The 12157-nt window shown below is 36.6% G+C and overlaps 1 protein-coding gene across 3 annotated transcripts in view; it reads left to right on the forward strand.

The window, feature by feature from the left end:
• The window catches only part of IL1RAPL1 (interleukin 1 receptor accessory protein like 1), a 693820-nt gene that overhangs the window by 359452 nt on the left and 322211 nt on the right, over positions 1–12157 (forward strand). The window contains exon 1 of one of the 3 annotated variants that reach the window (XM_027688870.1): positions 2540–2590. The exons of the other annotated variants lie outside the window; for them this stretch is intronic. The gene's annotated coding sequence lies outside the window, so the exon portion shown is untranslated. Of the gene's footprint in view, positions 1–2539; positions 2591–12157 lie in introns of those variants that run through there. 3 annotated transcript variants of the gene reach the window in all.

The following is a 12157-nucleotide window of genomic DNA, read 5'->3' on the forward strand; positions in this document are numbered from 1 at the left end:
CAGCGTTATGGATAATGTGTCTCCAGACCTCCCGATTGGAGGCCAGAGGAGACCAGTGATGATGATCAATACCGCCAAGGCTGAGATGTTGTTTCAGGGAGTCCTTGTATCTTCTCTTTGGGGCTCGTCTCTTGCAGCAGCCGGTGGCAAGTTCACCATAAAGCAGGATCTTAGGGAGGCGGTGGTCCTTCATCCTTGAGACGTGTCCCACCCAACGCAGCTGTGTTCTCAGTAACATGGCCTCAATACTTGTGATTGCTGCTTGTTCAAGAACAGATGTATTAGTCAAATAATCTGACCAGTGGATGTTTAGGATTGTATGGAGGCAGTGTTGATGGAAGCATTCTGAGAGTTGCAAGTGGCCCAAGTATTTTTTTCCAAAGGCATAAAAACTGTAGGAAGTCCAAGCAAGATGAATAACTTGATTATCAAAAAGGTTAAATTTCCTCCCAAATATTTCAATTGCTTAGAAATCCAGAAGAATGTTGCAAGGCTCTTCTATATCTTCTTTTATCTGTCTACCAGAAGTTGCAGTCCTCCCCAGAGAGACCTTAAATTTAACACGTCATAAAGCAGTCAAACACCTTCATGTGTAAACCTGGCGTTGGAGCATTTTCTAAATTAATATGTATTATTTATCCCAGAAAAGGAAATTTGGGGAGATAATATGAACTATTTCAGGAATTCACTTATTTGCTATTGAATTCACATGAAAGAGGCTTGGATGCTGAGGACAAACAAAACAAAACAAAACAAAACAAGGAGCACTTATAGTAATGAAAAGCATATGAAACTTTATTAACTGTGTTGTTTTTTTCATGTGTCCTCTCAGCCTTTCAGGATTATCCAGTCTTGGTTCTGTCTGATATTTTTAATATACTCTTTTTCTTTTTTACGTCATTACTTTTAACTTTATTTCTTTCAGTTTGAAAGAGAAAAAAATGGAAGCAGTTTCTCTTTTTCTGATAGAAAAAGTTCCTAGCCTTTTTTTTCCTCTATCTGGACATAAACCCACAAATTCATCTTTGTCTGTACAGATGATGGGATCTATATCTATTTATCTACTTCAGTCACATCTCCTTTCTTCTGACATAAATCTGATCCTATATTTGTACATTCCACATGTTGCCTTCCAACAGTATTAACAGAGGGCTATGACACCAATGACCCTAAAATTGCACAGCTCCAGATTGCACTCAGATCTCATTCTCATCAGTATTTCTTACACTGTGTAGCAAAATTCATCATTAATAATTAAATTGTGTATTTAAGTATGCCTATATGTGCAGAGGAGGACAGTGAGCATACATAGAAGGTGAATTAGTTCTTAAATTGAAAAATCCCTGAAGAAATTTTAAATAATCAGAGATCAACATCTATTTCAGCTCTGTGACCTTATCTTGAAAAATATACTAGCGTTTTCTTTACTTCAGTGCATTTGAGGTAGCAAAAAGGCTGCACAGAGATCAAACACAGTGAAGCATCACTCAATAAAAGTTGGTCTCAGTGGAATATTTGGGTTATAAGGTACTCTTACAACCATTTCTAATTTCATTGAATTCCTTTATAAAAACGTTCATTCTTTCAGTGGCTGGAAAGGCATAAATATGAGATTGTAGGCCAGGTAGTATGAGATTGTAGGCCAGGTAGTATGAGTTTGTAGGCCAGCTTCTTTAAGTAGGGGGCCTGTGCAGAGCAGGATTGTGAGCACAAGTGGGGTGTGCAAGAAGGGCACCACTGAGTGTGCAAACAGGCAGGGCCTTGGTGAGTGTGCACAGTCCCATTGTGAGCACCAGGGCACTGCTACAGTGTCACTGCTGCTGTCACCTGCTTGCACAAGGCGGGAGATATTGCTACCTTTGCCACCTCCTGTGCCCTGGGAGCAAGAGGTGCATGGTGCTCCTCTTCCTGAGGCTGCCTGTGGTCCACCTGAGGCTGCCTGAGCTCTGCTTGTGGGCCGGAGGAGGAGGAGATGTGGGAAGGAGGTGGCTGCATTGACACAGCAGCAAATGCAACCCCAGCCCCTAGACAGCTCCCACCATCCCCATCTGACCAAGCAGCCTCTCCATTCTGCCCTGGTTCTCACCTGGCACCTCCTCTGCAAGCTCAGGAGCCCTGTCATGGGGTGGGAGTTGGGGTTTGCCTTCTCCTCCATGGACATCTCCATCATGCTCTGTCACAGAGGCGCTTGGGAGCTGCTGCCTCCTGAGCAAGGTACTCTCTTGGTCTCCACCCCAGGTCTCTGTACCCCCACTGCCAGTGTCACAATGTGTCACAAAGTGCCCTGGAACACCGCTCTGTGCCAAAGGGCCATCCCTGGCCCCCCTAACAACCACAGAACTGGCTGGAAATGTTTGGAACTGTCTGGAACCATCTAGAAATGACTGGAACTGCTAACTCAGTATGCACTTTGACTTTCTGGTGTGCAAACTTATAACTACACAGTGCAAGATTCCTCATTTCTTATAAATATATATCGTTTTTTGGTTTTTTTGCTGTTTAGTAATAATTCATAACGTTTAATTTTTCAATGTGTGTCTACTACGTTACATAGGTTTAGAGGAAAGAGCAGTTGAAACACACCTTTGAGGTTGGTTTGACCCAACCTGTGGAATTTTATTTTGACGTTGTGCTGGTTTTGGCTGGGATAGACACCGTTTTCTTCATAGTAACTTGTACGGAACTATTGAAACAATTCTTGAAGTAAATCAAAATAGATTTTTAATTTTTGTTTTTTACCTGTAGAAGTTATTATTTGGATGTCCAAAGTCCAAATCCTTTCTCCTGTGCAACTTCCATGCTGAACTCTATGTCTAGTGGTGTAATTCCCTTTTCATCTTTAATCAAAAGTTACTATGGCTGCAAGGATTTTGCACGAGTTGACCACTAAGAATTATGGTTGCTAGGGCAAATTTGAGCCGTCTTACCTGATCATGAGTCCCAATGTCACTGTAGAAAAAAACAGTCCTACAATCAAATAAATATTATATGTCTGTTCATTAAACCAGAATGAAAAATTTATTTGATAATGTATTAAAAAATTGTCTTTCAATTGAAGATGATGAATTTTTCTGATTGAAATTTTTTTTCAGAATTTAATTTCAAAAATATTACTATGGTATTCATAGAGTCAGGATGCAAAAATGCATTTCAGTATAATAATGTATTTTTTTCTTTATCTAATGAGTCAATTTTGTATTGGATGTATTCTGGGATATAGCATTATGAGAGAAAGAGAAATGCTCTGATGTTTTGATTTTTGTCTTTGAAATTCAATGTAGCTAAGCACATTAGTGTGCTTACCTGATCCACAAAGGTACCCGAGAAAGCTTTTTATCTGAGTCTTGTGGGATTTAGATTCCTAACTCAATTAAATCCATTCTATTTCTTTAGATTTGCTTCAACCAAAACATTCACACTAAGCTTTAAAGCAAACTTTGGTGAAAGGAGTAAAGTTTTCTTCTCAAACGCAAATAGTAGCAATTTTAATTTCCTTTGCCTAATGAGATTAAAGTACTGAACTACTGCATTACTCTGGTGACCTCTTTCTCTTTGGTAAGCTGTCTCAAGTGTGGCAAACGTGACGTATGGGAACAGAGGAAATGTCAAACTGGGGAGCAAAGATTTACGAAATTTAATAACTTTCATAAGCTTTAGCTTCTCGACTTAATATGGACAAAAAAAAAGGAAGGAAAATGCCAGATGCTATAATAATATGGGTTCTTCTAAAACAGAAATAAGTGTACAAACAGATTTATAATGACTTTTTGTAATCCATGGAGTGCAGATTTAGTGTAGTTAATATTTTCTCTTTAAAGTTCAGTTAATATTGTTGTTCCTTGCTAAGTCTTTCAAGAATTTCCTATTGGCTTAAACTACCATGTTTTGTACTTAGTAACATCTGCAGGAAAAGAGCATATATCATAAAAATGTCTTAAAATAAAAATTTCTATTTTATGAGGAAATGTGTCCTTTCTTTAGCCATTTCATGATAAATTATCCCACTGTTATACATATATAGAAGTTTTTCTTGTGGTTTTGTAGCACCAGCATATTTTTTCTTTTTTTTTCTTTTTTTGTCGCCACAGTCAGTTATATTCTACTTTTGGTAGTCATTAAATTATAGTATTTTTTGTATAAAGGAGGATCTACAAATTGGCAATGGCTAAGTTTTGGTTAGTGTATATTTTCTATTTATTATGGTAGTTGGTGCTGTATTTGTGCTGGTAGTAAACTTCAGAGTAACGTCAAGAATTTATTTTTCCTTTGAGTCATTCACACAGAAAATGTTAAAGGGCTCTTGGCACTAAAAAGAAATGCAAAAGAGAAGGAAAATTTGTATTTTATGAAAGGTTGATATTTTTCTAAATGTACATAAAGCAATTTACCCATATCACTGTATATTTTTTTTAATTTTTTCGGATGTGTAATAGCACAACATAGAATAGACTGTTAAGAGGACAACTATATTTTAAAGTAAATGTGTCACCTGCTGAAGATACAGCTTCATGGAGGGTGTGATTTGTACGTTTTTTTCCCATCTGTAATCATTATTTGCTCCTGTCTGATCGCAGCGCAATGCAGGTCCTTGCCTGACCTGTCCCGTGGAAAATCCCTGTGGACTCCCAGAGCACTGGTGCTCATTGCCAGGACACACGTGGGTGCCTTTACAGCAACCAGGACATAAAGCAGCTGCCCTTCCAGACCTCTTTGCCCCTGTGCCTCCCTCCCTCCTCCTCCCAGGCTCAGCCTTTCAGTCCACCCCTGCTCCACTAGCCTGCCCAAAAATTCTGTCCTCAAGTGTTTAAATGTTTCTGGGGTGTCTGAAAACTGCCAATGATTTCTAAAGCCTTTCTTAACAGATTCCTAATGGCATCATACATTTGTATTAATGTATTGACATAAATATTGACATCATATCCCTCTTCAAGAACACTGTAATTACTAGGTCAGTTCTTTCTACATGCAAATGCAGACACAGTTATTCAAACTGAAACAGTGATGTACAATGAAGATTATTTAAAAATTCTGGCCAGCTTGGGGAAAAATAAATAACTTTGTCATATCAAGTGAAGAAAAAGAGAAGCTTTGAAGCTTCCAGGAACTGCTTTGTAGTCTTAAATGTTAGACTGTATTTTAAATTCTATTTAATTGCAGGTATAGACACAAATATCTGTCTGACACATATATGGCTTTAATTAAATCCTTATCTACAGTTTCAGTCTAATAGGACTACCTGAAGGCAAGAAGTGGACATCAAAACCAGTTGGAGTTGTACGCAGTTAATATGTTGTTTCACAAAGAATATTGATCTTTTAAATTCAAGACCACAGTTTCAATATATTATCTCTCTCCCAGTATTTTAAGAGTGAAAGCAATGTATACTAGATTAATAAACAGAAATATGTAACTTTCAAAAATATGTACTATTCCTGGTAACATGGCCTATTTATACTTATTAATTAAATAGTTAGAACTTTTGATCTGAAGTTTTAAAGTAAAAAGTGACCCTTGGATTCAAAGTCTGTTTGAAATAAAGTGTTTCTTTCAGTCTCAGTTCTTTCTGAAGCTCTCACTGCAATTCTTTGTGTTTCTGCACAGTTCTAGTCACATAGTCATGATCATGCATCTTAAGAAATTTCCACCAGATAAGTTACAGCAACAAGGTGTTTGTACTCTGCTGTGCACGTTGTAATTTGATTAATTTTAATCCTCTTACATTACAAACTAATCTGCCTAATTTTCTTATATTTACTCCAAGTGGACAGTTTTCATATATTTAGTTATCACAGTTCAGCTGATATTCAGCAACTTTGTAATATTCAGCAGTTGAGTTCTTTGTAGGAAAAAGTTTAGAGGTATACAGTGCAGCTGTTACCCAAATGCTATTGAAATTCCAACATCAAAAAATCTTTGATCTTCCTCATAATCTCCAAAACGAAGCTACTGGAGAACAGAATGTATTTTCAGAAGCAGTTTCAATAATGAGAGGTTATGGAAGAGATTAAATAATTTGCCATCTGCTGTGCAACATGACACACCAGTATGACCCAGAGATTCTCTTTTCTTGAAAATCTCCTTTCTAAAAGACACCCTTGCAAGCGCTTGTTCAATTTTTAGAAGTTAGTGTAACCTCTCCCCATAGTAGTTTCTCCTCAGGCTGGGTTACTATTTTGTTTTAGTCACTTTGTTTAGTCATTCCAGAGGGAAATCTAAGACCAATGTATACCAGACTTAATTTCCTCACATACTCAATTGAGATTCCTTATCTAAACCTATATATGTAATATGTATATATAAAAGTTTATATAAAAAGTTATATAATATGTAGAAATTGTATGACAGTGACACAGTAGAACTTGCCTTTCAAGATAAATCACAGTATGTTTGGGGAGCAGGGAGGGAAGTGATTTGTGTTCTTAAGGTCCTAAAACAACCACAGATAATCTAGCATAGCCACATAAGAAACAGAGGATGTAGAACTGTTCTCAAATAAAATTGTATAGTAAATATAACAAACAAGAAACTTCATTTCAGAGGGGCACAGAAATTAATGCAGTTTAATAACAGGCTTTGGAAATTAATCTAGTAAACAGACTCTTGTGTTATGTGGCTGTTGATTACATTATGCTGCCATCTCTATGCTGTAACTGTAAGTGTACAGACAGTATCTGAGCTGAAAATGAACAATTGAAAGAAGGTAGCATACAGAAGTACACAGAAGATTAGGGACCTGTGTCCCGAGTCTGGTTGGGATGGAGTTATTTTTATTCATAGCAGCCTTTATGATGTTGTGTTTTGGATTTGTGACTAAAAAAGTGTTGGTAACACATCAGTGTTTTGACTATTGCTGAGCAGTGCTTGCACCACATCAAGGCTTCTCTTTTTGCCATTCTAATTCCCGGTAGGTTTAGGGGCGCAGGACAAAACATTGGGAGGGGACACAGCTGGGACATGTGACCTGGATTGGCCCAAAGGATATTCCACACCAAATAATATCATACTTATCAATAAAAGCGGGGAGGTTTTGGCTATCAAGGTAGCTGTTGTTCAGAGACTAGCTGGGCATTGGTCTGCTTGTGGGAGGTGATGACTGAGTGCCTTTGCATCACTTGTGATTGTTATTTTTTTCTCTTCACTTCTTAAACTATTTTTATCTTGACCAATGAATTTTCCCACTTTTGCCCTTCCTATCTTCCCCCTTTCCTGTTGCACATGTGGTTTAGTGATTGAGAAGCTGTGTGGGTGCTTGGCTGCTAGCCTGGTGTCAACCCACCAGAACCTGATCAGTCACTATGGGTCAGGCTATCTTTAAAGTGTGTGCTTATGAAGCCTCCTAATTTATATGACATGGTGAAGCAGAATAGGAGGATTTGAAAGATGCAAGAGGGACTGAATGAGCAACAGGGATGAGTGCTTAGTTTAGAGTAGGAACTTAGGAAATTCGGCATTTGCTCTTCCTTTGGTTGCTTTGTCTTACACAGTACATTTATTCTACTTTTTTCCTACAGCATTATAGTGCTAATTAAAGGATTAGTAGTAATTCAGGCAAAAATGCTATTTAATCTGACTTGGGTTAGGTAAAAGAGAGAATGGCAAAAAAAATCCCACCAAATAAACACAAAGGCATTTTCATGATTATTATGCCTCTAAGTAGTCCCATATCGAGGCATATATATTCTGTTTCATGTTAGTACAGTATTCCAAAGCCAGGAAACACAGCATTAATTTATGGCAAGCCATAACATTCTCTTTTTCATTATTCCTTTTCTTGTGGGCTAGTGCATTTGCCAAGATTCCTCAACTACCAAATCTGCCGCTTTTAAAACTTACCTCAAGTGGGGCTGCAACAAGTTCAGTTCTTAGGATCTAACTTCTTTAATAGATGATGATATCCAAAATAATTTTTCTTTTTCCTTGAAATGTCCTTCAATATCTTTTTCGATTACTGGCACCCTCTCACAATAGCCACTACACACTTCTAGATTGAGAACAAAATATATGAGTTTTTAGCCTAAAACAATTTTTACATGAGTTTTCAAGAGAATGAAAAATGGCATTTTGAAATGAAAATGCTGTATCAAACAGAAGTGTAGCATAGCAATATGCAGAGCTGTCATCGCAGTCTTAGCGCAAAAGGAAATTTAATTCTGTATAAAATACCTGATGTGGACTTTTGATAATATAAGTACCAATATTAAATCAGGTTTTTTTTCATTTTTCCAATTTTATACTGGTACTAAAAAATCTAAGCATAGGATTAGTCTAAGTCTAAGAATAAAACTGACCATGTTCTCTTTCTCGTCTCCATAGTGTGTTGTCTTTCTAAGCTTTGCTTCTTCATTCTTGTTGGAGCTTACTTTTATAGCAAATAAAAGCATAGACAAAGCAAAAATAGACAATCTTTGCATGTCTTCATAATGAGAATCCACAGTAGAATACCATGTGTCATGTTGCACAGAGCTAATTGGCTCAGGCACTGTAATGAGTGTGCTAGAAAGTATAAATTCTTGATTGATTTTTTGATTTTTTTTTTTAATGCTAATGCAAAAAGCAGAAAGAAACAAGCAGGGTAAAGAGAGAGGATCAAGAATAGACTGCGATTTTGATGATAAAATATTGTTGTGAAAATTGTTTTACAGAAAGTAATTTTGAAAAGGTGTTTTATGAGCAGCCAGTTAAGGAAAACCTCTTTTCTGGACATATTATGCCCGTATTCTCCACCCTACACAAAAATCTTACTGATACAATATCCTTTGCTCACTTTCTCTACCTACATACTGCCATCTTATTTCTGCATTCCCTAGTGACCTCCTTGACATGTTCCCAGATTTAGGAACAAGACTTGGTGCTTTCTTCCTTAGATACCCACTTTTCAGTATTTTTTGTGACTTATGAGATGGCTTCTTCGTCAGGTTTGCAAAGGCCTTTAAAAACCTGTGAAGTAGCTGACAAATAAACAGAAGGCACAGTGGCATTGTATAATCCTTTCTGTATAAAATTAAGTCAAGAACAGAATTACAAACACAGATAATCAGGAAAAAATAAATCTGTTAATTTTTATTTTATTAAACATTATTAACTGTAATAAATTTAGGATAATTTGATGTTTTCAACCATCACACCTAATTTGTTTGAATGTCTAGAAATCAGATTTTAATCAATGTATTGAAAACTTAAAGACCTTTTCTAACCCTGAAACCTATAAATTGAATTGAAGCTTTTGAATGAAACCAGGCTGTAGCAGTGGACTCAGGAGTTATTAACTTTATATTTTTCTCCTTTTCAGCATCACATTTGGCCTTGAAAATGACACATATGATACTGAAAAATTAAGGGGACGACCTTCTTAGTAATGATGAATATTCTGTGTGCTAGGTCCAATCAGCAGGTACAACCTGCAAGAAGCTTGTTTATCCGACAGAGTGATATTATTAGGACAGTGATGTAGTGGGGTTTATTTCATACCCTGAAATCATTCAAGGAAATAGCTGAGTGAATGATATTTATCTTGGACCCTGTATTGTGCTATTATGTGTAGCAATAACTGGCAGCCTATTAAAATAGAGATCAGGGACTACAACCATTTATTTGAAGGCAGTTCTGAAATTTCAAAGCTGTTGAATTATTCAGGTATTTTCCAATTTATAAAATAAAATAAAAGATGATTGACTGCTTGATGATATAAATAAAAACATTGTAAAGTATTGAGTGTATTTTTTCCCCACAGTTGTTTTGAACCACCTAATTGTAGGTGTTGGTGTCTGAATGTATGTTTGCATCTTTTAAAACACATCTTTTCATTCTTCAAGGAATTTGGAAATCAGGATTTTAATTGGGTTTCTGATACATCCAAGTTTTTCTAAACTACACGTGTTCTCCACACGTCAAATGCAGAGTGCACACGGAAAGGGTCAGTTATAGTACATGCATGCTATCATCTATCTGAGTGTTCACAGTAATATAATTTTTAAGGACATGACAGTCTATTTTTCATTCCATTATGTGGTTTTAAGCCTCTGTTTATATTCCTCGTTACAGTGGAATAGGATCATTTTAGGCAGAGATAGACAGTTATCTACTGAAATGTCATTGTTTTCACAAAATATCACAGAATGTTGTCTGTCTTATGATAGGAATGATGAATTTCCATTATATCCGATAAAATTGCATTAGCACCTTCTCATAGATGAAGGCACATTGGCTGAGCAGTATTGTGAGGTGTTTCCTGGAAGATTTTTAAGATATTAAGCCTTCCAGCTGTAATAAGGTTAATACAGTTCTAAGTGACTTGAATGTCAGTGTTGGCAAAGTTTAACTGGTATAATACTTCTGTAAGTAGGAAGAGAAACATTCTAATGTTCGCTTCATTGAAAGATCACATTGAGAAGAGGACACATGTTTTCTTAAGATTATCATCGAGTGTAACTGTAATAAAGCACAGAATTACAGGGTGGTTGAGGTCCAAAGAGACCTCTGAAGGTCATATGGTCCAAATCCCTGCTCAAACGGGGCCACCTAGAAACAGTTGGATTCTGAATATCTCCAAGGATAGGGAATCCTCAACCTTCCTAGGACACCTGTGCCAATGTTCAGTCACCCTTACAGTAAAAAAGTCTGCTGTCCAGAAAGAGCCTACTGAGTTTCAGTTTCCTCTTGTACTGTTACTGGGCACCAGTGGAAAGAGCCTGGCTCTGTCCTCTTTGCAATTTCCCTTCAGATATTTGTATTCATTACGAAGATTCTCCTCTGAGCCTTCTCTTCTCCAGGCTGATCGGTCTCAGCTCTCAACCTGTGCTCATAGCAGAGATGCTTCAGTCCCTTAACCATCTTTGTGGACTTTTGTTGGACTCTCTCCAGTCTGTAAATGGCTCTTGTATTCAGGAGCCCAAAGCTGGACACAGCACGCCAGGTGTGGCCTCACTAGTGCTGAGTTTGATAATGTTCTCTCTGGTTTTGCATGTGATATAGAATATTTGCCAGCATATTAAACTGTACTGCAGATGATCCTTAGCATCCTTTTATAAGAAATAGCACACTGAAATAAAGTCAGTAGTATTTGCTCTGCATCCTTCATTTGATACAAAGACTTGAAACAGAGTTGCAATATATTCAAGCGGATTCAGTAAGCTGAAGGAACTGGGAACCATTAGAACTGAATATCCTGAGAGAGAAAACATAACTAACAGACTAATGATATAAACCGAAGTGTACTAGCTTAATTAGGCAGTGAAAAGCAAGATTAAAATTTGATGATAAAGTACGATGAAGAACCCACTACCTGGTTACTTATATAATGAAATTTACACTGCTAAGAGGTGTCTGTTAATTCATTTTTGGCATGGGGATGTAGAAGCAGAGAGAAATAGAATCAGAAAGGGAATGCACTTTCAGAAAGGTAAAAAGTGAAATGATTGAAGATGTAATTGAATTCTGAAATAAACGGAAGTTAGTTTCTTAGGGTCCTATGGGAAAACTAATAGTGTAGTTTTCATTCACTTCAATTTCTGCAAGAGTACAACTAAGTGTTGTTAGGGCCTTGTAATTGTTACTAATTTTTAGGAATTGTTGGGTAAGAAAATTGGAACAGGGACATATTATATTCCCTTCCTGGTTTTAAAAGTAAATGTAGGAGGAGACAGTTTAAAGATGTATGAAATATTTCTTTTTGTGAATTCTGTTTACAATGCAAATTCATTCTGAAGTCTTCATTATTTTTTTCCCTCCATCTTTCAGTGTTCTCTTATGTTATTGTTTACACAGTGATGTGTGAAGATGTCTGAATCTTTCTTATTTTGCACGTATAATAAGTACTGTGATATTATCCAAATATATATCTCAGAAATCACTGTCTGAGATGTTATTCTCCCAGGTAACAGACCAATACATTGTCTAGGTTTAAAGTGCTAATACTGCTTTACCTTGCATAGTAGTTTGAATTATCTGTTAAAGTCAGTATTCAAACAACTCTAGGATAACACTTCAGCTTTGCAAAAGTTGATTTTCTAAGCTAGTTAACTATCTAAGATCTTTTAAAGTTAATAAAGTGTCAAATTCAATGACCAAATATTTATATGAGACATAAATACTAACTTTAGGATGAAATAAGTTGTATTTTGGTTATAATGATTGCTTTCTACTGACTGGATTGGGGCCT

This window comes from Neopelma chrysocephalum, unplaced genomic scaffold (genome assembly GCF_003984885.1).
Source record: "Neopelma chrysocephalum unplaced genomic scaffold, ASM398488v2 Primary Assembly neopelma1_76, whole genome shotgun sequence".
Lineage (NCBI taxonomy): Eukaryota > Metazoa > Chordata > Aves > Passeriformes > Pipridae > Neopelma > Neopelma chrysocephalum.